General features: G+C 40.1%; 1 long non-coding RNA gene and 1 other non-coding gene across 6 annotated transcripts in view; both read left to right on the top strand.

Moving 5' to 3' along the window:
- The first annotated feature begins 22,171 nt into the window (after positions 1-22,171).
- LOC120384611 overlaps positions 22,172-26,419 on the top strand; it is an 87,358-nt gene continuing 83,110 nt past the window's right edge. The window contains exon 1 of one of the 5 annotated variants that reach the window (XR_005588973.1): positions 22,172-22,328. This is a non-coding gene — a long non-coding RNA (uncharacterized LOC120384611). Of the gene's footprint in view, positions 22,329-24,417; positions 24,501-26,419 lie in introns of those variants that run through there. The other 4 variants (XR_005588972.1, XR_005588976.1, XR_005588974.1 and 1 more) reach the window with 4 other exon arrangements.
- On the top strand, positions 22,757-22,884 carry LOC120384877. The gene has a single exon (XR_005589152.1). It is a non-coding gene; the product is annotated as a U6atac minor spliceosomal RNA (small nuclear RNA).

Raw genomic sequence — 26,419 nt, 5'->3', positions numbered from 1 at the left:
GGAACAAAATAGGAAAATGTTAAAAAGGATTAGTGTGAGAGATTGTTGCAACTCAAGGAAGCACTGTTTATTAATGCCAGTTCTATATAATTATTTGCCCTTGAGATCAAAAGTAAATGTTCATTTGTAGAATCTACATTTTATAAGAAAGATACAGAAAAGTATGTTTAGAACACTTTCCAAATGATTGGACCATTAGATAGTGAGAATGGTAAAGACAACATCCTTATCCCAACCTTAATTCTACAAGTCTTCACATAATTTATGGCAGTTGAGCTCCAGCACAAATGTGAGTGAAGGCTTTACAAGGTTAAGATTAAACCTTCATGCCCATCCCCTTATACTCAATGCATAATAAAAAAAGAGGATGAGGATGGAAATGGGTGGGTACAAACCACCAAAGACTTTTAATAAAGAAAGGAAAGAAAAGGGAGAAAAACAAGCCATTTATATTCAGAAGGGTCTGGTAAGACCGATTGTATGTCTTGCCCAATAAACAGTATCATAAACCAAATTAATCTGTTATTTTACAGCTGCATTTTCAACATGGCCTCAATTTGGGAATACACACTACAGAATATGCAATCGCTTGTGAATGCACTTTTTGGTAAGCTGCCCTCTGTGCATATTAATTGATAGAATTTGCATAAGGATAACTCACATAACATATGTGCCTACTGAGATTTGCTACAAAAAACAATAAATAAAAATTCACACATTATTTCAGTGCACAAAATTGTGCACTCAGAACTGGAAAATATTGCCCTTAGATTTTACGCTTATGAGCAGCTGCTTGGAAAACAGTGAAATTTTTTGTATATTTTATATTGAGGTAAGCTCTCCCTCATGGTGTCATAAACATGCTAACTGTGGCTCTGACTAGATAATGACAATTCAGTTTTATTTTTGGACATTTTATTAGCATTGTTCCAAACTGTGAAACCCTATTTTAGTTCATTTTAGTATCAGCCAACAGTTCCTGATTAACATTGGTACCCAAGAGAGCCACATTTCTTTCCTTTTTGGACAGAAACAAATATTTAAGTATCACTTGTAAAATTGATATTTATCTGTCTGTATCTCCCTTGGGTCCTAGGAAACTTCAGTACCCTAAAGGCACCATCATATTATTTGTGCCTCCTGGGCAGAAATAAGTTTAAAAATCCAATATGAGTATGTAAGTTGTTGTTTAGAGTAGTAAATTAGGGCACATGCCGGACGAGCAAGGTAACACGGGAGAATATTTAATACAATTTGCAACTAATACAAGTGCATTTATTGTAATTAATGCTGATCTTTATGAAATATAGTGTAGAAATTGATGTCTATTGCTCCAATTTGTTTTCACTTGTTTACCTTGACTTCAGGATTTGGACTGCAGGATTTAGCCAAATATTTGTAAAACATCCATTGAGATTTGGATATGTGCCATTCTGTTGGAATAAATATTAGGTAATAACAAATGGTTTTGACCTAATAGCTACTAAGAAAAGCAGAGACATGGATAAGTTGGGCGGTTTCCTATACACCATACTTACTACTCACTATAATGGACTGACTAGACAGAATCTAGATCCCCTCAAATGTCAGCCCTCTCCCTCCTTTTCAGATATTGCTTACACGGAAAAATTGATCCTGCCAATCCCATTGTACCTTGAACTTGTTTTCGTGGAGCCCACCCTCCCTTTCTTGGCACTTGGATTCTCTTCCTCTTGCCTTCCACCAGCTGAGTGATTTTGTTATTGATTGATTGATTGATTGGATTGATTGAGGGGATAACAGTTTATTCACTGAAAAATGCAATTTTGAGTTGACTGAAAATATTCTTGACATTGGGGTTCACCTCTGACACCTACCCCGAATTATTTTTTCTCCTGAAAAAAATCAAACCATTTCCACATTTTCTAAATTAAATATTTCAACTTTGCATTTGGAAATGATGTTTCAGTTCTAAATTCACCTAGATTTATTTAAAACCAGAAAATACCCCCAGCCCCCTTAAAATAAACTAAATAAAATTGTTTCAAGTCAAACAATATAACTCCCTCCCCCCCCAAAAAAATAAGTTCAGCCACTAAACTGAAAAATCATTTATTTGTTCAGCTCTTCAAACTCATCCCGACTTTTCACCCCCAATTCCCCCCTCTTTCATTGTCTTCCTTCCTCCACCTTTCCCCTCCTATCCTAGGACCTATCCACAGTTCTCTGTGAAAACAACCATTTTTCCTGTCTGCTATATTTACAAGAGCTGGCAAATAAGAGTTGTTGGGTTTTTTTTTTTTGGCAATTTAAGCCAATAGCAGCACATACCACACCAAATAAATAAATCTGAAAGAGTAAAAATAATGCAGGCAGAAGTCCAGCGGCAGAGTGGGGACTATCCAATGTATTATACTGAATGGAGCATGTATTGTCTTGTGGGCAGGTGGCATATGTGTAGATTTGGTTCAAGCAATTTATGGCCTTCAGAGACCCAGTACGGACTCGGGAGACAGAGAGGTACACAGTGGTGCAAGTAAGCCAGTACGATCAGGTACACCGTACCATTAAGACATTTATTGCCAGTACACCATATAGGAAAGACATTTTTAAGAATGAATTGTAGAACCCTGCATGCATACAAATTTATACCCTCAGATGTGGATATTTGTGGATAGAAATCACTATCCACTGAACCGCATGGCTTGCCCAGGAACCGCAGCAGCAAAAGGAGCAGAAGCGCCATTCCCAGGAGCCAGCACCTCATGCTGGCAGTTGGAATACTCCTTCCAGATGATGTCATGCTATTGTCTCGCACTGAGGATACAACTCTTGGAGAGGGGGCCCTTGTTATTAGTAATGGTGGATTTGTTTACTAGAAATATAGATAGTTGGGTTTAGATGACTGGTTGGTGAATTGCCTAGGTTTAGAGTGAATTGCCTAAGGGCTCAAGAAGACAAGAGAAGAAGATAGTATGCAATGCTGTGCTGGGGCTCTGGTGGGGCTGGGGGTGGTCATGGTACACAGGGAGAGGAGGAGGTGAGGAGAGAGGAGGGAGGAGAGAAGAAAGGTTTAGGTAAGAGGGTAAAGTAAGATTATTCATCAGGATATAAATTCTTAGTTCCGTGAAGGGCAGATTAGAAAGGCAGAAGAGCAGCAGCAACAGCAGGGATGTGGGTGTGGTGATTGTGTGGATGAGGTGAGAGTGTTGTTAGGAACTGGGAACCTTTGGGGGAGGTTTTTGGAAAGGGATAGAAGGAGAATAAAAGAAAGAAAAAAAAAAAAAAAAAAATAAAATTAGAAAAAGAATAAAGAGAAGTTTAGAGACTTTTTTTTTTTAAAGAAAAGAGAGAGAGAGAAGAACATGTAAGGGGAAGTATTATTAAAGATATAATTATAAGATAGAGAGAAGAGAGGAGAGATAAGGTAGGACCTGAGAACAGAAACAAAGAAAAAAATGAAAAAAAAAAAATTCAATCATATCACATGAAGGCAGACAACTGAACACAACATTATATTATAATATACATTATATAAATTTGTATAGAAAAGTAAGTACTAAGATTGATAAACTGAAACTGGTATTAAATGAGGATATTAATCTAATAGGCATCAGAGAAACTTGGTGGAATGATGATAATGAATGGAATATGGTAGTACTAAAAAAAAAACACAGAAGAAAGAGAGTAGAGGTATTGGTGAGGGAGTGAATATAATATAAAGAAAGCATAGAGTCAAGTATAGTAAAAAAGTAAAAAAAAAACTATACACTCTCTATGGAGATGGAGAGAAATTCCATGCTTGAATAAATATAATATATATATATAGGGACATATTACCAATCACTGAATGATGATGATGGTGTGAATGAATGCTCAGGGAGAGAGAGGAGAGGAAAGAGAAAGAAAACCCAATATTAATGGGGGATTTCAACTACCCCATATTGACTGGGTACATGTCACCTCAGGCCAGGATGCAGAGGTAAAATTCTTGATACTGTTAATAACTGCTTCTTGGAGCAGCTAGTCCTGGAACCCACAAGGGAAGAGGCAACTTTTAATTTAGTCCTAAGTAAAGCAAGGATCTGATCCAAGAGGTGAGTGAAGAACAGGATTATCAGATACATAAATAAACACTATATGTTGGAGAAGAGTCAACATGGCTTTTGTAAAGGGAAGTCATGCCTCACCAATCTACTAGAATTCTTTGAGAGTGTCAACAAGCAGATTGACAAGGGTGATACGGTTGATGTAGCGCAATTGGACTTTCAGGAAACCTTTGACAAGGTCCCATACCAAAGGCTGTTATGCAAAGTTAGCCATCATGGGATAAGAGGGAAGGGCCTCTTGTGGATCAGTAACTGATTAAAAGACAGGAGACAAAGGGTAGGAATAAATGGTCAGTTTTTGCAATAGAAAGAGGTAAATAATGGTGTTCTACAAGGATCTGTACAGGAATCTGAGCCCTTCAACATAAATGAACTGGAAAAAAGAGGGAACAGTGAGGTGGCAAAGTTTGGAGACAATACAAATTACTCAAGGTAGGTAAGTTCAAAGGTAACTGTGAAGAGTTACAAAGGGATCACACAAAAGTGGGTGACTGGGCAACAAAATGACAGATGAATTTCAGTATAGATAAATGCAAAGTAATACACATTGGAAAACATAATCCCAAATACAAAATGATGGGTTCTAAATTAGTTATTACCAGTCAAGAAAGAGACCATGGATTTATGCTTGATAATGCTCTGAAAACAGCTGCTCAATTGTGCAGTAGCCATCAAAAAAGCGAACAGAATGTTAGGAACTATTAAGAAATTGATAGATATTAAAATAAGGTATCATAATGCCACTCAATAATTGCCTTGTCCTGTTCATTCCTTCTGAAACATCTGGCAGTGGCCACTATCAGAGGACAGGATGCTGGACTCGATGGACCATTTGTTAGACCCAATATGGCCCTTCTTTTCTTCTTATGACTAATTAAATACCTTTTTTCCTGTTCACTGTTCTGAGTAGAACTGAATCATGAGATTTTTATCTCACTTGTTGTTTCTTAGTAAGTATGCCCCCAAAAAAGGTGTGGCAGGGAGGAAGGCAAAGTCTTTTTCTTATTGCTTTGTCATTCTTTTGAAGAGTCTTGCCTACTGAATAAGGCAGGAGAACAGGAGTCCAGGTCATTCAAAAAATAGTCCATTCAGCCAGTGAAATTGAAGAAGCCACTGAATTCTGTGTTTAATTTACTCATAACTAAAAAGAGGATTTTGATACTTATTGTAGCTACTGTACAGGTAAAGGTCTGTTTTTCACTGATTAGGGACAGATTTTCAAAAGAGCTCAGTACCCAACAGCTCTCATTTAGGCACCTAAATCAAGAGGTCAGATTCTCAAAAATGCTCAGCGGCCAACAGCTTCCACTGGCATAGAGGGGCACAACTGGGAGGAATCATGATGTGACCAGGGTGCCAGTATCTTTCACTTATCCATGCCTATTGTATTGCCCCCCCTTGGGACCAGCTTTTGCTAGCTGGCACAGGTAAGACGGCTGTCAGCCTTCTCTATCCCATGCTGGGAGACAGCTTCAGGTTCAGGGAATGCAAAGGTTTATTTAAATAATTTGTTTTGTGCTAACCAAATCCCAGAAAGTTGGGTGAGTTTTACTTTTAACAATGTGTGTTAACTGTTTTGTGGCAAGGCTGAGAATGCCACATGCTCACAATGCCCTTACATTAAGTGAAACAAACATAGCAATATAATGTAAATATATTGTCCTATCTTGACAAATGAGATCATTTCCCCCAAAGATGATTATTTGAAATATATTGTATGTGGATATAATAGGAGAATATACACTATTTATGGTGTATACTCCTTCCAACCTTCCAAGGAACTGATGACAATGGGATGCTGTGTCTCATCAGATTAGTTTCCTGAATACATACGTATTTGAACTGCCCAGTTCTTGAGTGTGTATTATCTCAGCATCACCATTCAAGAGGTTAATTTAATGGAGCCACTTGAATCATGAATGTGGTCTTTCCATAGCTGAGATAATTAAGGAGTTTGAAAACAAGGATTAATAAATCATTATAACAAGTTGTTTCAATTAACATTATAAATGTTAATACTTTAGCAAGTAATTGGCATCTGATTAGTATGTTGGGGGGTACAGTTGTTTAGATATTAATCAAAGGTCTAAATCTTGCTTACGAATTTAATGACTAAAATATGTGTAGATAATTTTGCTTTAGTTATATGGCAAGTAGGATTATGTTGTACATGTACTTCTCAGAGCCACAACTTGAAGTATATTTTGGCATTTTTATTATTAATTAAAAAAGGCTCTTGCCAATATGATAAAAAGGCTATGAGACAACACAGATGCCTTTTTAAAAATCAATATTGTAACTAGATAGGTTACTTTTGAACTACATATATGTTGGGCTATTGATATTTATATCTTTTAATTTGAGGGCTATAACAACTTTATTTTAATTTAGTTTTTTTTAAATATTAAAAAAAGACTGAAAATGCTTTTGTGAAAACCCATCACTGGTGTTTTTGATCAAAATCTTCTTCTGCATATAAGGACACTGTGAAAACGCACATTTTGCATCCATTTATCTTTGCATTGAAGCAATTTACATTAAACCACACAAATGTTGTCCAATTAGTGCTAATACTTGTAATCCAAAGAGCTAGACTGAGGATTTTTTTTTTATTTAACAGTAACACAAGGAATCTGCAGGCCTGTATCTCGTAAGATATTGGCTTCAGACATTAGCATAAGGCTTAAAGCCTATGAACTTCAGCACAGATAAATGGCCTAGCTGTCAACCCTAAATTTTGGGCAAATGGGAATAAAATGTTTAAGGGGGAAGTTTGTACATAACGACACCAGGCAAACAAACCAATATGAACTAACACCAACTTTGGGATATTTTAGGATAGGAACATCTGCAGATGTCTGACCACGAGAGTGCTATGACAACAAATTGACCTATATGATAAGATGAGATCATTAATATACTAACCTATAGGAGAAGGGCACCCCAATATTAGTAGCATGAGGAAATATAATTAAGGAAGAGAGGGGAAACACTTATTGCGAAGTGCTAAATGCTCACTTTCCATTGAAGTTAAGAGGGCTGGATTTTGAAGTCCTCTAAGTCTAAATAAAGTAGCTTGAGATGATCATCAGGAGTTCCCACTGTGTTGGGAATCATGTGGCAGCATAAATGTGGTAGAGGTGGCCTACCCGTCTCCCAGGCTAGTTGACTCCATTCCCCCTCCAGGAGGAAATGAGCTTTCCCTAGCTCTGCAACTGCCACTCCTCCATTGCCATAAGTTCTCTGCAGGACATCACACCAGTCTCTTAGGGTAGGTCTATACTTACCTGCCGGGTCGCCGGCTAGCGTTCGACTTCTCGGAGTTCGATATATCGCGTCTAATCTAGACGCGATATATCGAACTCCGAACGCGCTCCCGTCGACTCCGGAACTCCACCACCGCGAACGGTGGTGGCGGAGTCGACGGGGGAGCCGCGGACTTCGATCCCGCGGCGTCTGGACAGGTAAGAAGTTCGAACTAAGGTAGTTCGACTTCAGCTACGCTATTCGCGTAGCTGAAGTCGCGTACCTTAGTTCGACCCCCCACCCTAGTGTAGACCAGGCCTTAGTCTAGATACATTCCTAGCCAGATAAGGGATCTGCAGCATCCCCATCTGCATTTTGGCTGAAGAGAATCAAGCCCAAGAGGTTTCATTCAAAACATTGTGGCAAGGAGTACAACTATTTTGAGCCAATGAGGAGCAAGGCATCCACCTATGGGGGAAGGTGTGTGGTGTTTTCTTTAGAGGGTCTAGTGAGTGAGGGCAACTTGAAAGTGCATTGAGTCTTATCAGTAGAGGCTGCATGGGTGATGCTGGGAATCAGCTTCTGTGGCCTCACTCCTCTTTGAGACACAACTGGGCAAGTTTGAGAGTGCACTGATGCCAGTGCATCCCCAGGAAAGCAGGTAGTGTGGTCCTTTTAACACTGCAAACCTTCTCCATCCAACCCCCCCATCCCCACACAGGCAGCCTTTCAACCACCAAAGACCGTGCACTTTCAGTTTTACCAGCCGAAGCTTGGAAATGAAAGTGTTCAGCTCCTCTTGGGGAATCCAGAGCATCTCACAGGATCATTCCCAGGTTGCAGGCTCAAAACAGCCTGGATAAAAGTACTAACTTGTATACATCATTTCCTCTCCTACCCCGGTCCCCTCCACAACTAGCAAAACCAGTTTGTCATATTGAATGATTTAATGTGTGGTACTTTCCACGTCAGCTTTTACATGCTGCATTGCAAAGCAAAACTGAAGAGCACAAATGATGAACTGATGAGCTGCAGATGAACAAACTTCTCCTTTCACTCTTAAGAAAACCTGACAAAACAAAATCACCTCCAAATTTGGAGGCAATGGGGGATATGGGGATCATCCAAGCAACAACTGAATGCCAAGCTGTAGCCAAGAGCAATTTTTGTAATTAGATAAGTTATAAACACTTTAAAAAATGAGGAATAAAGTAGAAATTCTGACAGGACCTGTACTGTAGACGAGCTTGTGGGCACCATTGTAATAAATGAACAGAGGTCTATTTGATTTTTTTTGTTTTTTGTTAAAAGCAAGAACCCGTTAGAGTTAGGTGTTACTCCATTTAGTGCTTGGTGAGGCTGTTTATAAGAGACCTTCCCCTACATTTTAAATCACTTATTGCTGCTTTGGCAGTGTCTGATAGATTCCATTAGATTCATTAGCTTTTCTAAAGAGCGTTGCTCTGTGGAAATAGCTGAAACAGCTGCCCTGTGTAATTTTGTTATTGCTATAATTTACTCAGAATTCTGTTTTAATACTCCAGCTGTCAAATATAAAGAGAGGAAAAAACAATCAATATAAAAACACTTTTTACCTTACAGTTGTTATGTGTACAGTGTGTTGGGAGAAGTAGCAGGAAATGTTTTTTCTAAATAGGTTTCATGAACTGTTGGTTCTAGTCCTTCTAAAACCATGGTGTGTGGAGTACTGCTTCTCTGTGGGGCTGGTCCATGTCATCTGCCAAGCTACTTCTGTTACATGGTGAAATATCTGGCAGTATTCAAGCAGTGATGCTTCCTGTCCATTATGTTTTCGGGTTTTCTTTCTTCTTTACTTTCTTCCTTTTTGTTTTGGTCACACCTAGGACTGGGTATTTATATCTAAACAGTGTTCACAAGAATTCTTGAGAGTAAGACCTACCAATAATTGTACTTGTATCCTCAAAGCTTTTTATTCAGAAACATTTGGGTGACAGTAATGATGTTTGTGTAAAACAAAAGCACTGATGATGCAAGCACAACAAAACTACTAGCAGATACTAAACAAAAATATTCACTCTGAAAGTGGCCATTGTTTAAAGCTCTTTTTGTTTAATTAGTAGCAAAATAGGTTAATCAAGTAAATATAAATATTCATATGTGACTTACAAACCAAAAAAAGGGTTTCTTCCCATTACAATCCTTGCTAGGTCATCCAATCAGGGATCATAAGCAATATCATATGATAGGTGAGCAGTTGTGCATGCAGCACAAATGCCTGTAGCCGCCAGTTTGGAAAGGATCCATGGGCTAAAATTGTTTCTCTCACTAGCCATGCATTGAACAATCATGAACAAAACCTAAATTCATCAAAATTCACAACCTGAACATTTCCCATTGTTCAGAGATAATTTATGAATAATGAAAAGGGCTAAATCTGGAAACTAATTTATTAGCAGTGAATAATTGAACCAGCTCTGACTATCATGTTAAAGTGAATTTATTTTATCTTGCCTCTTTGATTGTGTTCACACAGTTTTTGCTTGTAATAAGTGCTGTAATTTGAAGGGAAGTTGTAGGAGTGAGTGTGACACAGGACATGTTTGCATCTTGGTTCCAAGTCTAGCTTTGTCCTGTTTTGGGCAAAAACCTGGAATCTAGGCATTCTGGGAATCTTAGCACCATGTGTTATTGGTAGTTATAGGGGCCACAGCAAAGTGTGTTGGGAAAGGGAGTTTATACAATCACACATCTTTGCTCAGTTTTAGGGAGCGATCTGAAGAAAACAGAACCTTTCCAGTCAAGGTGCCCAGGAGAAAATTTGGAAGCACCTGGAAAAGGTCTAAAATATCAGCCAGAGGCCTGGTTAAAGTATCCCAAAGAAGGGGTAGTGTTTTATCTAGAAAGCCAGAAAGATCTACACCCTCAGAGGATAATTAAGGGACTGTAGCAGTTCATAGGAAACAGTCCGGGGTGTGTTGGAGGGGTGTTCCAGGGCTGGCCCTTAGAGAAGAGGAAGCATGTGAGCCTCCCTAAGGCTCTCTCAATAGAGGAGAGAAGTCTGCTAGACACCACCTGCCAGAGGGCTGTGATCTAGAAGAAGAGTCTGGATAAAAGTTTTCAACTTTTGTTAACCTAGAAGGGTTGTAGAATTTTTTATAGAGCTGACGGGCTAAACAACTCATCAGTGGGGGCATAATATAGTGGGCAAATATACTTTGACTGAATCATAATCTGAACTAGACAATCTTCCTTATAAATAAATTCATTTTTCTTGAACAGGCCATTAACCCCCCCCTCCAGCTTTAATGACCCTTCCAGTCTCTTTTTATCCTCACCTGTCTTTTTATTCCTCCTCTTCCACCTCCTAAATAAATATTCTAAGACTAAGAGCTGTTGCAGAGCTAATAAGGATTAAATAACATGCAGCGGATTGTACCACCTGTATTCCTTTAGTAGCCAAATGATTACCCACAGGTCAGCATCAGGGAATCATTCAGCAACCCACACCCCAGTTAAATGGAATCTGAAAGTGGGGGAGCAGAGGTCTGGCCTAAGTACTCAGTCTTTTAATGAGAATTACTATTGTATAATTCAAATGGACGTGGACAACTCTCTTTCTTTTAGTGAAACATCTCTTGGTGATTCCTCGAAATCATACTGCTGCACATCCTACTCCTGAAGATGACACTTGACAGTTGATTGACTTATGGTTGGCAGGAAGGGTGACAGTCGGTTAGGGAAAAGAGAGTCTGCAGCACAGTAATTAATTATTTTTCTTCTCATTGCTCTTCTTTTATATGCTGTGTGTGTGTGTGTATATATATATAATATTTGTTTACCTTTTAAAAATGAATATACTAAATCGGATAATAAACACACTCTACAGTTTGCATTACCACACTGACTAGGAGAGTAGAAAATGGTGAAAATATCCAATTTACAAATGAACATCCAGAAGTTGTCACTCTCCACATCAGGGAATCATTTGGTTCATATCAAAGTTTTATTTGCATTTATTTATTAAAACCTGCACCTGTATTTGTTTTGCATATTTCACAAAGGCATTTTGCCGGCTTCTTCTCTGCTGAGAGAGATAATGAACAGAAGATGCATGGTCAGATTCTGATCTCCGTTATGCTGGTGTAACTGCCTATCACACTTTCTCTATTTCCTTTTGTTATTCTATATTGGCTTCTCTTGCTGGTGAGCACCTGCATACAATGAGTGAAACTTCATTCAGCTGTTCTCTGCCAACACTTTTCATTGAGTCACAGAGGTATGAGATCACTGTTCGGCATTTTTCTATGCTACCGGGGCTACTATGTTTATTATTGTGTTATTTAGATATGTAACACTAAGGGAAAAGTGCCTATTCTAACCTTTAGCTTAGTGGTGGGCAACCTGCGGCCCACAGGCCACACGCGTCCCGTCAGGGTAATCTGCTGGCGGGCCGCCAGACAGTTTGTTTACATTTGCATGGCTGCCTGCAGCTCCCAGTGGCCGCTGTTTGCTGTTCCCGGCCAATGGGAGCTGTGGGAAGCAGCGGCCAGCATGTCCCTGTGGCCCGTGCCTCCAAAAGCCTGAGTAAAAGGATGAATCTTGCAGCATGACTTCAAGGTCAACAAATCTGAGTTGTTTCAGAAAGAACAGGGGCAACTGAATTCCAAAACCAAGAGATCCTTCTGATGAAGAGATGCTGGGTGAAATCCTGGCACCATGAAAGTCAATAACAAAACTTCCATAGACTTCAATCGGACGAGGATTTTACCTGCCATCTCTCAAATAGGCAGTTCTCCAGCCATATACTGTTTTTTATCGAACAATAGCAGCACCTTACATTCTACCTGCTAGTCAGCAGGCACCCAGTGCAAATCCCTGAATAAAATGTTGACAATTTCTTTCATCAATAAACCCAGTTCTTCTTCAATGGGATTCATCCAGGAAGGCCATCAATTGTCTTAATTTAGAAAACTGATAGTTTGAAACTAAATACTAATTGCTCCAACAGTAAATGTTGACCTTATTGACAAGACTTACTTGATCGCACATCTCAAGAGCAGTAAATTGTTTTTCTGCTGAGTCTCTTTATTGATAAATGCATACTTTCCAAACTACTATGATGATTTTAAAAGCTTTCTATTAGACTGTAGTTTTCTGATATTACTGTGATGCAATTTAGAGGATACATTGACAAACTTTTTACTTCTGATATTATTGATAATTCTTTAAATGTTAAACCTTACATCTCAAACTTCATGCTCAAATGTTTGTTTACGTCTTCTTCAATATCTGTCATGTTTAGTGTGACTCCTTCTGTCTTTTCCCTTAATTACCTTTCACCACATAATCTTGAAGATTAAAGGCCAAATACTTTGCTTCAAAGGTCACAATGAATAGAGCAGTGATGTTTCTTTCTACTTTCTGTAACAAACAGCTCACTTCTCTTGGTGTAATACTGGATAAATATATTTCATTTATTCCTTTTCCATGCATAGGTTTGCAGTATATCATCATATGGTACATTTGTAGGTTTCTGCAGTCCAATTTTTAGACATGTTCTGTTTTAATATTAGTTCACTGCCAAAAGAAGTCTACTTATCACTTATTCAGTACTTTCAAAATTAAGGTGGGTATGTTGATTGTGAACTGTAATCTAAAAAAAATATAGGTCTGAATCATACCTCCATATCTGAATAAACTTCAAACTTTAGGGAAGTGTTTGGATTCTCTAATTTTGATGAGGATATCTTACAATTGTGTCACATTCAGTGTGGCTCTCCTCCAGTTGGCTGACAGATCTTGGTTTTAAATGAGAAGAGCGTGCCATTGGAGATTTGCTGAAACATTGTCTAGGCATCCCTGCTATTGGAATAAGTGATTAGGAGATTAAGTGAGACCTTAAATAATGATTTAGCCAGTTTCCCCAGAATAGCTATTGCTGAAAATTGTGATGTTCTTTGAGGCATTAGTTAATCACATCCCTCATTTGTATTGCACTCCAACAGGATTGCCAAGAGACACATTCAGTGTAGAAAAGAAAATTAAGGCTTTGAACACTGGAATGGTTCACTGGCCTGGGTAATTTTGTGAACCGGGAAAGAGTTAATTATCAGTTTATATTTGTTGTAGGCTCATCTGTTGCCATTCCTTTGGGATCTATGAGTTTTTCATCACGGTAGTTGGTCACCATTAGACCAACTGAGGGGAGGGTGAGGGGAAAGACATCTACAGATGATGAACTTTTGAATGGTATTTGGCGTATAGAGATTGGAAGAATAACTAGCTAGACAAGAATTTTATTATAAGAATAAGGTTGTTTTTTTCTTTTGGTATTTATTTATTTATTTGTGTTATCATGGACAATTGTGCTGAGAACTGTTTTCTTGGTATCTATGCTTATATGTTAGGAAAATTTGCTGCATGTGTGTTGGATCCTCTCATGATTTTCCAGAAGCCAAAAAAATCAGGACAGAATTTGCTGAAACTGCCAACTTTTTGTTCAGTTTTGATGGGCAGTTTATTGACTGGTTGTCCTTTTCAGAAAATTGACGTGGACAAATAAGATTAGAATCTTCATATTGTAAGAACAGTTGAGGTGGTGCAATCAAATTTCAAGTTGTGCTTCTTTTGTCCCTTTTTCATAACTGATGATAAAACAGGTCATCACCTTTCTTGTTTTATAGTTTTAACTACTCCCAATTTATATGGGTTGTGTTTACAGACTTCAAAGTTCATAAATCTTAATGTGGTAATGTATTGGAACATCCTGATTCTGTTTTGGAACTTCAGCTATTTAACTTATGAACACCTTCTCTTGGCTTTTTCCTCAGCTTCCTTTTGACATTCACAGCTTTGCAGTCTTTACAAAGCTTCTGTTGATCCCTCTGTTCAGGGTAGAGTAACCTCCTTGGCCAACTCTGCCTGACTGTATTTTCCATCTGACAATACAGTGTCTTCTCTTTACAAATTCCATTTTGAAGTTTCCTAGTATTCACACTCTGTAAACGTTGCCATTGTACTGTGCATCAAGTATTATCAGTCACTTTGGACATTTGTTCTCCAGTGGGTTCTGACACAGCAATTTTCTCAGCTCTTTCGCTGAGGTAATGTTGAACCAAGCTATATATTATCTTTATTTATATTTATTTGACTTATGCACAGGAATCACCTTATCTAATCAAACTGTTAACCAGCTTCTGTGAATATTCATTTCCTTGTGATTGTAGTTGGTAAAAAAAAAGCCCCAAAACTTCACTGAACCCTTTTGACAAACAGTTTAATCAACATATACGTTCACTCGGTCTTTTTAATACAATAGATATAAAACAGATTTGTTCATTATCTGTTAATTATTAATAATTCATTTGTTAACATATTTGATAGCTAAATGACCTGGTTATTTTAATACCACATTCTGGTTATGGTCTCCCAGAAACAGAACTTCCTCTTAATTAAGTTGACTGTTGCCTTTCATAAGATCTGTACTTAAAATACACTAAATAGCCTTAAGTTTCCATATATGTTCTCACACTGAATTGGTTTTTATACAAGTTTGATTTCCTATCAACGAGGTTCATGTCTATAATCTCTCTTTAGTGACTGCAGTATGAAATAAAATGCCATGTAATGAAATAATGTAGAGTTAATAATATCAATATTTCAGTGTAAACCAGGTCACAGAAAGGAAAAGGCAAGTTCCTCTTTCCCAAATGTACCTTGTGAATGTTATTTGTAAGCCAATTGTTTCTTAAGCTTTCTTAAGAACAGTCACTCTGAAGGGTGAAAAAAATCAGTGGAAACAGCCTTTCTGTTTGTCTTCTACAGGGGCAGAGTTTGAGTGACCAAATAGCAAGTGTGAAAAATTGGGACTCATTTTTTTGGGGGGGGGCAGTAATAGTCATATAAGAAAATGAATCATTCCTTTCACTTTGGTGAAAGAAATACACATTTTAAATAGACTAGTCTCAGTCTGCTTCCCAGCTGAGCAGGGTTAGGAAGAAACATGAATTGTCTAAGAATACTTGTGCTTGAATTGCACCTTGTCTTGAATTTGTAAGGTTTAAACCCTACCAGCCTACATTTTTGCTTGCTTGTTTTTAGTGGCAGCAGAGCTGCTATTTAGCCAGTGAAAAGGGAGCACCAGGAGCCATTGTGTGAATGAACAGTATGAAATAATTCATCCTTGAAAAATTCAAATTCTGCTTTGCATAGTCAGAGCTGTGCTGGTGGGGAGGTGCAAGGCAAAAGCCTCCAGGTCTGGAGAAATTATTCCTTCAGAGACAAGAAGTAGTATGATGCTTCTTAGCTAGCCATGGAGAGAACTCTTCGTAGCAGCTGCTCCAACAACTTAATGAATCTGAAGCAGGAACTCTGCTATACAGCTTAACAGCAGCTGGCTGGCTATTAAGAGGTAGCTGGGTCTTAATGTGTCATGACACCCAGATGCACTCCTTCTGGGCCACTCAGCACTTGGTGGTGGTGCTGTTCCTCTCACCACCTCCCTGTCTTGCTCAAGGACTACAGATGGTAAAATCATGGCTACCTGCTGCACCAGAGTTTTGTTTATAATTGAGGAAAACCTAAAGTGATGATATGAGTATTGGATTTAGGACAAGAGGTGATAAAATTCAAGGTGGTACTGATGATCTCAGGAATGTGGTTCTTTGGCCATAAACTGGCCTTCAGCTTGGTCTTCTGGTGACAGTGCATAAATAGAAGGGAAAACAGTCCACCTGGAATTATACTGGTATAATTGTAAAGAATTGTGTTTTCTTCTGGAGGCAGCAACCCCACCATGTTTAATAAGAAAACACTGCCACTGCTTTCTCTGAACATCTAACTGACTCTTCTACTCCACCCAAAGCCATCAACAATACCATAAATGTACACTGATTCTGCTGCTGCTAAATTCTGCCTTTTCAATTGCTATATCAAATATCACTGATTTCCCCATCCAAAACATTTTTTCTAAAAAGTCTCTTAGTGCAATTATTTAAATCACTACTTAGAGATGCACTTTTCAAAGCTAATGCCAACAAATTAGTTTTCTCCTCTTGTTTTTGGCACTCTAAACACTAAAGCCTATTCACTTACATTACACACATTATATATTTTTGTACATTTTGACAAGTGACTTTAAGCAAATTTTTTATTCAAGAAAATATATTGCAGATGTTAAACGTGTTTGTTCAGATATAAATCTGCATAACCAAAGTGCTCTTTTCTGGCTCTATGTTCTATGGTTCTAAGCAATACCATATAGATGAAATGAAGGCAGCAGAATTGAATGCCAGCACAGTTATGGAATTCTATTATAAATACTTCGAATTTTGTGGAAGACCTTCAGAGCTGTGGTTGAGATAAAACATATGCTACCTGTGAAACTGAGATGTGGGAAATGATATCTTGCTGAATGCATAATATTACCCTATGTAAAGTATAATAAATGAGTAATCTTGACACAAGTTGGACAAGGCAATATCTTTTTACTGGACCAACTCCTGATGGTGAGAGAGACAAGCTTTTGAGCTACACAGAGCTCTTCCTCAGGTCTGGAAAAGGTACTTAGAGTGTCACCGATAACTACAAGATTCAACATATGGTTTATCATAAGCAGTTAGCACATATTCTAAGGGACCATTCAAGGTGAAGTGGCCCATTAACTCCCCTCTAATTAGGACTAAAGGGGTGGGGTATTAGTGGGTTACAGATTGTTGTAATAAGCCATAAATTCAGTGGGTTTTTTTTTTAAACACGATTTTTAGTGTCTAGTAAAGACATGAATTTAAGCTCCCAGACTCATCTTTAGAAAGTGTTGTGCAGGTTTCCTTGGAGGATGAGAACTGGTAGGTCAGATATAGAGTGATCACTTTGTCAAAAGTGTTCACCCACAGGTGATATAGTGGGTTTGTCTTTTATCATTTTCCTGTGTGAGTTCATTTAAGAGCGTGGTGATTGTCTGATTTCACCCACATACTTGTTATTGGGGCATTTAGTGCACTGAATGAAGTATACCATATATTGTGTGTAAGACCCATGGATCTTGAAAGGTGTGTTGTATGTGTGTTTGGTGGGGGTGTTAGTCATTGTGGCCATGGAGATATGTCTACAGGTTTTGCATTTGTTATTCTGGCAGGGTCTGGGGCTGGTGTGAGTTGGTGTGTCTTGGTCTTTGGGGATTTTGCTTCTGACAGTGAGCTTGGAGAGGTAGAGGGGTTGTTCGAAGGCCAGAAGAGGGAGATCAGGAAAGATTTCTTTCAGGATGGGGTCCTGTATGGATTGTAGTTGTTTGATGATACCCTGGATGGGTTCCAGGGTGGGATGGTAGGTACCACTAGGGGTATGTGGTTGGAAGAGGTTTTATTCATGTTTTGAAGCAGGTTCTCATGGGGTATTTGGGTGGCTCATTCCACAATGTAATCTAATTCTCTGGTGGAATGTCCTTGTTTGGTGGTTATGAGTGTGTTAAGGTATATATCCTGGACTTTCTCCTTGGAGCATATTCTGTAGTAGCTGAATGCCTGCCTGTAGATAACAGATTTATTGGGTGTGTTTGGGATAGTTACTGGATCTGTAAAGGTAGTTGTGGTGATCTGTGTGTTTCTTGTGCATAGATTTGTTCCTTATCGCCTCTGTTTGCGGTATTTCTATGTTCTGTGTTTTATAACTTTTGCACTTTATGAGCTCTCCAACCTCCAGAAAACCTTGTATGTTTCTCCGTGTAGATACATATTTACATGCAATTGCATGTGGGGGTCTGTGGTTCACTCTCATTCACCTTCTAGGCTTTCTTTCCTATCTGTATTCTCTTTCTCTAATACAAGCACATAGCACTTACACGGCACCCATATACTGATATCCTTCCAGTAAAATATGACAGAATAATATAGTCATTCCTTTGGGCATGGGGGGTGTTATTTTAGTATCTCCGTGGAATAGAATAAACTTTTTTGAATGTTGACCTAATTTCCTTAGCCAATGCCTTATTCTTCAAAGAAAAATACCGAAATTTCTTCTGTGTATGACAAGGGAGTCTGACCTCTAAGGTAGACTTCAAGAGCTTTGAAAAGTTAAAAGGGAGTTATAAATATGGAATGCAAAGTGGATATATATTTCAGTGGCAGACAGTACAGTTACTTTTATTCTGACAGGAATACATCTGAATATAGATCTTTATCCAAAGATTGGGTGCCTTATCAGTCTTGAGTCCGATGCCAGTCAGGGCTGCAAGGAGGGATGATTCATTCCTTTTTCAATGGGTCAAGATATGAATAGGAAGCACAGTGCTGGAGTCCCATGTCAGAGCTTTCATTCACAAAGTCCTGACAAATGATGAGTTATCAAAACTGTAGATCACACGGTTTCATATTAGTGTGTGAATAAATCTTTTATAAATTGTATGTCAAACTGCTGTTTGATCAGAGCTGACTTACAGTTTTACATATCTTTCTGCAACTAAGGTTTCATTTGATTTAATTTTTCTGGGCTGTATTTCAATACATTCTCTGTTGTAATGACATCAATAGGTGAGAATGGTCTGAAGTTTGTGCACTGGAAGAAGAGCAAAACAAGTGATCTGGGTAAAAAGGGCTTATATGGAACTGTGTTATGGCTTATGTGGTTAGACGTTTACACTAAATTCTTTACTTATTATGTAGCTTTGGACAGATACCACTACAAAGTTGAAATCTGTTGTTTGGATTTGAGATCTTCAAACTTTTTCAAAGGGATATTTGGAAATAGGACTTAGGTCTGAGCCCATCTGTTGCTTTGGGTCACAACCAACCACTTCCTACCATGCCAGAGTTCCAAACCACTGTTAATCCTTCAACTATTACATTTAGAATTAATGGCACAGTTTTGCCTAGAATACACTTAGAAGGTGAGAATTTATACCAATAAAATGAGTATTTTCCTGTAAGAACCGTATTGCATCTTGCTGCAGAACTCAAACCATGCTGCTATTCATCAGCAATCCATGTGGTGGCACTAATATTCTTATTCACCAGAGTGAGCATAGACATTTGGCAGTGTTCATTATCCCCCTTGCCTCCAGTTCTGGGGAGCCTAGTTGTGTTTGGGAGTTGATTCATCTACTCTAACCCCACCCCCCATTAACAACTTCTTTTGGTGCTCAGATCTGTTCCTGATATACCAGTCCCACCCTGGAAGGCCACAGGAAGAAATTCTACTGCAGTTTGCTGCTAAAAGAGATTAAATGTTAAATCAATGGTGTAGACTGGTCCTTCTGATTGTACAGATACTGATTTTAAATTGATGGATTACAGAAGTGCAGCCCCTGAGAAGGAACAGCAATGTATATATTATATAAACATACAAAAACTATGTTAAAAGAACATTATTAAGGTTGCAAAGTAAAGTACTTAAAAGTTAAGAAATGCCACAATCAAGATTGCCTGGGCCTAAAGAAGTCGACTGTTTGGGGAACATGTTAACTGCTCTAAATGTTTAATTAGCCCAAGGCAGTTGATAGGAAATTACTATTTACAAATAATAGATTTAAGGGATAAGTCTCCAGAAAAAATGCAGGGACTCTTTGGTGTCCAGGGTAACAGGCCTAGTACTAGCAAGGAGCTTGAGGATCACAGCAGTTTACATGGAAGTGCATATATTGGTAAAGGCTGAAACTGCACAGATCCAAGAGGATAAACAAAATGAATATTATTTACAGTACTAGTTAGTTGCATGATTAAACTGGCGCACCAGCAGAATACACATTTACCACATAGTCTCTTTGGTTTGTATCATACAGAACCGTGAAAGTCAATTTATTTTTAAACTAGATCAATTTCTCTCCTAAATGAGCTGAGGTAGGGTCACTCATCAGTAAACCTCTGTCAAACAATCTTTTTTCAGATTGTCCAGCTCTGCTCTTTAATGGCACTGGCTTGAATTAGACCTTCATGTTATGTCACTTCAAATTAGTGGCTTTAGTTCAAACATGACCATAAAGAAGATTATCCAGCCAGGGTAAACAGTTGTCTATCAGAGCAAATCAGTTTAGAAACAGCAGTACCATTGTCATTTCTTTTCTGTCCAATTGTCATTGCATTATGGGCTGTAGTTTTACTGTAAATGAAAGTACATATTGGGATCTTTTCAATGTAATATATGTAATCTTTTTAATATGATATGTAAAACACTATACTTTCACACTCAGGCTCAACTATAAGCATTCTAAGCAGGGCACTTCTCTCTGGGTCAACCCATTTTACCAAGGCATTACTATTGTAGCGTATCTCAACTAGGCCCAGGCTGTTCCCTTTTGACTGTCCTCTCAGTTATATTGCACTCTCTCTTCATCCCCTACCCCTGAAGCAGCTCAGTTCTCTTCCTCCACTTCACTCAGCCATTCACAGTGGCGGCTCCAGGCACCAGTGCTCCAAGCGTATGCCTGGGACGGCAAGCCGCAGGGGGCACCCTGCCTGTCCCTGCAAGGGTGGCAGTCAGGCAGCCTTCGGTGGCTTGCCTGCGGGAGGTCCGCCGGTCGCGCGGATTTGGTGGCAATTCGGCGGCGGGTACGCCGAAGCTGCAGGACTGGCGGAGAATCTCCCGCAGGCAAGCCACCAAATCTGCGGGACCGGGGACCTCCCTCAGGCATGCCACCAAAGGCAGCCTGCCTGCCGTGCTTGGGTCGGCAAAATAGCTAGAGCCGCCCCTGGCCACTCAACCTCTCCCCACTCTGACGTGCAATTCAGTGTTGCTGTGCGTGATGTCACTCAGAATGTACCAGCCTGTTACTTCCCCAAACACTTGTATTTTTTTCTTAGATTTCCCCTCCCCCCAGTTTCTTTTTTTCCCTCACCTTAAATTGAAGTAAGTGTGTGTGTGTGTGTAGACACAGAGGTTGCTTTCTGTACAAAATATGTGTAATTTACTGATGGGGCTCAGAGTTCTGCATCTCCATGTCATAGTACAGCTCTACCCCAATATAACGTGACCTGATATAAAACAAATTAGGATATAACGCAGTAAAGCAGTGCTCCGGGGGGACGGGGCTGCGCACTCCGGTGGATCAAAGCAAGTTCGATATAATGTGGTTTCACCTATAACACGGTAAGATTTTTTGGCTCCCGAGGACAGCGTTATATCGGGGCAGAGGTGTATCTATCTGAGGACAGTAGTGAGTGAGTTATTAGCCTCATGGGTGCTCAGTGGCCTATGCAGAAAGTTGGTGGTTTCAATTCACTTTCTAAGTTAAACACACACAAAAATAGCACCACGGTTAACAGTCAAAGATTAAATGGTTTAAAAACTGAATTGCTGTTTCTCCCCTTGAGATGGTTCCTCCAAAAGAGGACTGAGGCCGTCTTGGACACTTTTATGCTGTTCTGTTCTTTAGACAAATAAAAGGCTGAAATCAATGGAAATTAAATCTGGTATATTTTTGGCATGGGTATGTATTCCTTAATGAAGCAAAACTTGTACTGACTTCTGTATGACTTGCATGAGCAAAGAATGCAAGATTATGAGAAGAAACATTTCAATGTGAAAAACTAATGCTTGAAGCCATGAATAGCAATTTATAAAGTGTACCTGAAGGAGACAGATTGTTCAATACTTGCAGCACTAACCTAACACTTGGAATACCTGAGTTTATGTGCCTGCTCTACCACAGACTTCCTATGAGTTTAAAAAATGTGTGCAATTAATTTAAAAAAAATACAGTGAATGTGTCTGTGACAGGGCAGAGTGGCCCCGCACTGGTACTGCAGAGGTTAACCCTTCCTTCCTAGCAGAGGAAGCCACACCCCTGAGGCTCTTCTGGACATGCTCCAACTGGAGAACAGGAATAAAAGCCTGCAGAGCTGATCAGTTGGGGCTGACCACCGGGGGGAAGGAGGCATGCCGCCAGCTCCCGAGGAGGGATATCCTGCGCTCCAGGATCTGGAAGCCAGCCAAGCCAGGACGCACCCTGATGCGCAGATGGAGTATGCACAGGAGGGAAACAGACCAGAGGAGCCCCCCGAATCAGAGAACCCAGAGGTTATGGTAGGAGTGACCCCAGGGAACTTTAGAGGAAAACGGCATTAGAGCCACACAGAGGCTCGGCGTGTTTCGTGTAAATCCCTGCCGAGCCGGTGACAAGGGGAACTTGCCTCTACCAGGGCCCTGGGTCAGGACCTGATGGAGAGGGCGGTCCCGGGTCCCCCCCCCTGCCCTTCCACACTATGGGAATCATATGGTCTCTGGCCGCTAGGCCACACTATCCTGTCTGAGAGGGGTGATTATATGGACCCTGGCCATTGGGCCTCACTGACCTGACACTTGGGGTGATTTACATAGACTCTGGCCACTAGGCTGAACTACCCCACCTGTGAGGGAGGAGTTATATGAACTCTGGCCATTGGGCACACTGTTCCAATGCTGGGAGCGATTTATATGGACTCTGGCCATTAGGACACACTACCCCGACCAAGGTGTTGTATTAAAGGAGAGAAGGTTAGCACTCCCCTTGGTAAGGATGGAAGAGGTCTTAGTGACCTTTACAACACGCATATGGTTAAGGCATTGCCACTTACCTCGTGGCATCTAACAACGTTTTTTGAGGGTGGGATAGCTCAGTGGTTTGAGCATTGGCCTGTTAAACCCAGGGTTATGAGTTCTAATCCTTGAGGGGACCATTTAGGGAACAAGGGTAAAAATCTGTCTGGGATTGGTCCTGCTTTGAGCAAGGGGTTGGACTAGATAACCTCCTGAGGTGCCTTCCAACCTTGATTTCTATGATTGCTTGGAGGGAGGCTATTAGGCCACTCACAGAGAGGCAAGCATGTGAACTTGGGAGCGGCCAGGTTCCAACACCCCATCCCACCCCTGCCACAAAGGGGTAGTGCAGTGCACCAGTGTCAAGGAGTGGAAAAAAAGTACATTCTTCCGCAATTTGCTTTTGTAGTTCAAAAAAATATAGCAGGAATGGAAAACACCAATATGGAATATATTTTTAAAATATAGAGGAAATCCATACTGAAAAAATAGCTACTCGATACTAGCTACTCCAGGCAGAGGAAAATTCTGAATTCTGACTAATGGAATTACTTCAGATTTACCTCAGTGTAACAGAGAGCACAATTTCACTAAATAATTTGTGTGTGTTTGAACAGTAAGATCACAGAGCTCAATCCTGAAGTCCTAAGTCAAGGTAAAATTCATCTTACATGAGTGAAACCTGTCTGTTTGCGTCTCTTCTTGTGTAGGAAAGTTGGGCATATTTGCTCCTCTGTTTCTATCTTCTATCTAATGTAACAAGCCTTGCAAGATTATTAAAATTAAACAGGAAAAGAAATACAAATCAACAGCTATGCAAAAAGGTCTCTGTCAGAAAATTCAAGAGTCTGTGCTGCTGGGCTTTTCAAATCCTTTAATTTTATTTCTCTGAAGAAGCAGTGGTTTATGAATAATACAATAGAGCCATAATTGATGTTATACCTCTATGATAGGAAGTAACACAGAGTCTTTAAACTGTAGGACTCTGTAAACGGGTGGTACTCATCCCTGCCGCGCCTCCTGCTGGTTGGTCTCAGATTGTCCCGTAGTTCTGCCCTGGAGCGCCCTCGGCAGGCTGGTGACCCGCCTGTTCGCAGGCCCCGGCGTCCCTCCCTGGACCCGGTGCCCCCTTTCTATAATTGGGTCTCCGCCTCCCAGGGGAGCCCCCACCCTACTATCCCCACTTTGCCTCAGTAGTGGCCACTGACAGTCATGGTCTAGCCCCACACCCTGGCGCAGACTGCAGTATCAGCCCACTCATCACAGGCAATAGGGGGTTGGACCTGCTGCTTCGTCCTACCTCTGGGCTGCCCTCTGCAACCCCTAGTACCTTTGGCCCTTTGCTAGGCCGCAGCCTGGGGCTTTCCAGACTGGAGCTTCCCTAGCTCCTCAGCCTGTCCCCCAGCCCTGCTCCACTCAGGTATCTACTCTCAAGCCCTAAGCAGCCAGGCCCATCTCTCTCTACAGCCAGAGAGAGACTGTCTGTGCTCTGGCTTCCCTGCCTCCTATAAGCCCCAGGGCTTCAGTTTGGGGCGTGGCCCCAGCTGCAGCCACTTCTTTAATCAGCCCAGCTTCCAGAGCCACCCCTCTCAAGCCCTGTCAGGCAACATTTCAAAGCCCTCAGGGCCGGAGCAGGGTCCACCCTGCTACAGACTCCATCTGTTCTGCAAGAGGGCAGAGGTTTGTTTTTTTTTCCTCTTATGGGAGCTCAGAGTTATTCAATGGCTTTCACCTAGCAGGTCTGGAACAATTTTAAGTCTCCAGGACTGTATTTTATATTAAGTGGTTGGAGCCCAATTCAGCAGCTTTAATGTATGCTTAATGCTGAAGTCAGTGGGAGTCTTGAACATTTTAGGACTTGTAGAAACTGATCTTAATAATCTTCTAGCTGTCTACATACTTTAGAAAACGGGTCCAAATTCTGTTCTTGGTTGTACTGCTGTAAATCTATAGTACCTCCAGTAACTTCAGTATAGCTACATTGGTATATCTGAGCAGAATTTGGCCCAGGTTGTTTGTGAAACTATTTGGCTGTATGTATTAAAATAATAATAATGGGGTGAACATTATGCCCTGTGCAAACTCATTGATGGCAGTTGGGTTATGTGGGGTCTAAGTCAGGATAAAAAATTGGCCTAAAGGGGTTGTGGAGGATAGGGCCATCAATGATTATTAACCAAGATGGTCAGGGATGTAACCCCATGCTCTGAGTGTTTCTACCTCTGACTGCCAGGACCTAGGAGTGGATGATAGGGGCTGGATCACTTGATGATTGCCTGTTCTGTTCATTCCCTGTGATGCACCTGGCATTGACTGCTACTGGAAGACAGGATACTGGGCTAGATGGACCATTGCTCTAACCTAGTATGGCTGTTCTTGTGTAGGAGAACTACCTAGCCCTATCAGAGAAGCAGCATGGCTAGCTCGGAAGAGGAGTTTTTCCTACCACTCTACACTGGTCTTTCAAGGGGAGAGCTGACAGGCTCTAAAGACTTGTTTCCTTAACTGGAGGGAGGGTCAACATAATGTGAATAGCCATGTTCGTGGAAGACTCCTCAGAGATCCAGCGGAAACACACAGGAACCACAGTTCCTAGAGAATGGAAATACCATTTTCATTTCTTCCCCATCCTTCTGTAAAAGTCATATAACTGACAAGCATTTCATTTAATTTATGAGTATTTGCTTTAAATGGCAAATGGTCCCTTTTTAGGTCTACAGTGCCTGACAGATGGAAAATAACAGTATTGTTTAATACCTCTTTTGACAGTTTAAAAAATAGTGAGATGTACCACAAAAGTCCGTAAGCCATTGTAACAGTACAAGAAAAATACCATCTAACTGACAGTGTTTCTAATTAGCAACAACCTAACTGTCACTGTTTCTAATTAACAGAATAAGATATAGCACAAAACAGTATAAATAGCAGATGGTATTAGAAAGGCATAAAGCAAGCATGAGACCTGACTTTAAATAATTCTAGCCATGCCACAGAATTTGGACAGTTCTGCCGTCTTTTTGTTAGTAAAACTAAAGTGAAACATGATAGGAGGAGAATGAGAAAGATGAAGAAAAGTTAGTAAATTTCACCACTGAACTTCGTGTGGAATATATTAACATTTTGGAGGTGAAATGAATGATTTTATAAAAGATCTATGAGTGTTTAAAACCACCTTTTGAGAACAGAATGTCTCTGAGCTTAATATCTCTTGTTGTAAAAGTACTTTACAATCCTTCGCTTATACTGGTGCTGTTTCTTTGCTGTCTGTGCTTAAAAATAATATAGTCACATATCAAATGTTATAAATGGATCTCACTCTATTCTTTATTTAATGTAGCCTACATCTGATAGGCAAAGGAATGGGGAAGGTGATGATTAAGTCTTACAAAGGAACTAAGTTATGGCATATAGAACCTTTGGAGGATTTCATTTCCATGCATATAACAGTGAGGGCCAAATCTTCCAGCCCAAGTAAGGACCATGGAAAGCCCTGAACACAGTTGAAGCAAGTACTGAGAGGAGCATACTGGTAACATATGGAAAATGAATCTGAGACTATGCTCATCTACCAGCCAGACCTCAACACAAGGAGGAATGTG

Source organism: Mauremys reevesii, linkage group 16 (genome assembly GCF_016161935.1).
Source record: "Mauremys reevesii isolate NIE-2019 linkage group 16, ASM1616193v1, whole genome shotgun sequence".
NCBI classification, from domain to species: domain Eukaryota; kingdom Metazoa; phylum Chordata; order Testudines; family Geoemydidae; genus Mauremys; species Mauremys reevesii.
The sequence above is the reverse complement of the archived record's forward strand: the minus strand, read 5'-3'. Positions and strand labels throughout refer to the sequence as shown.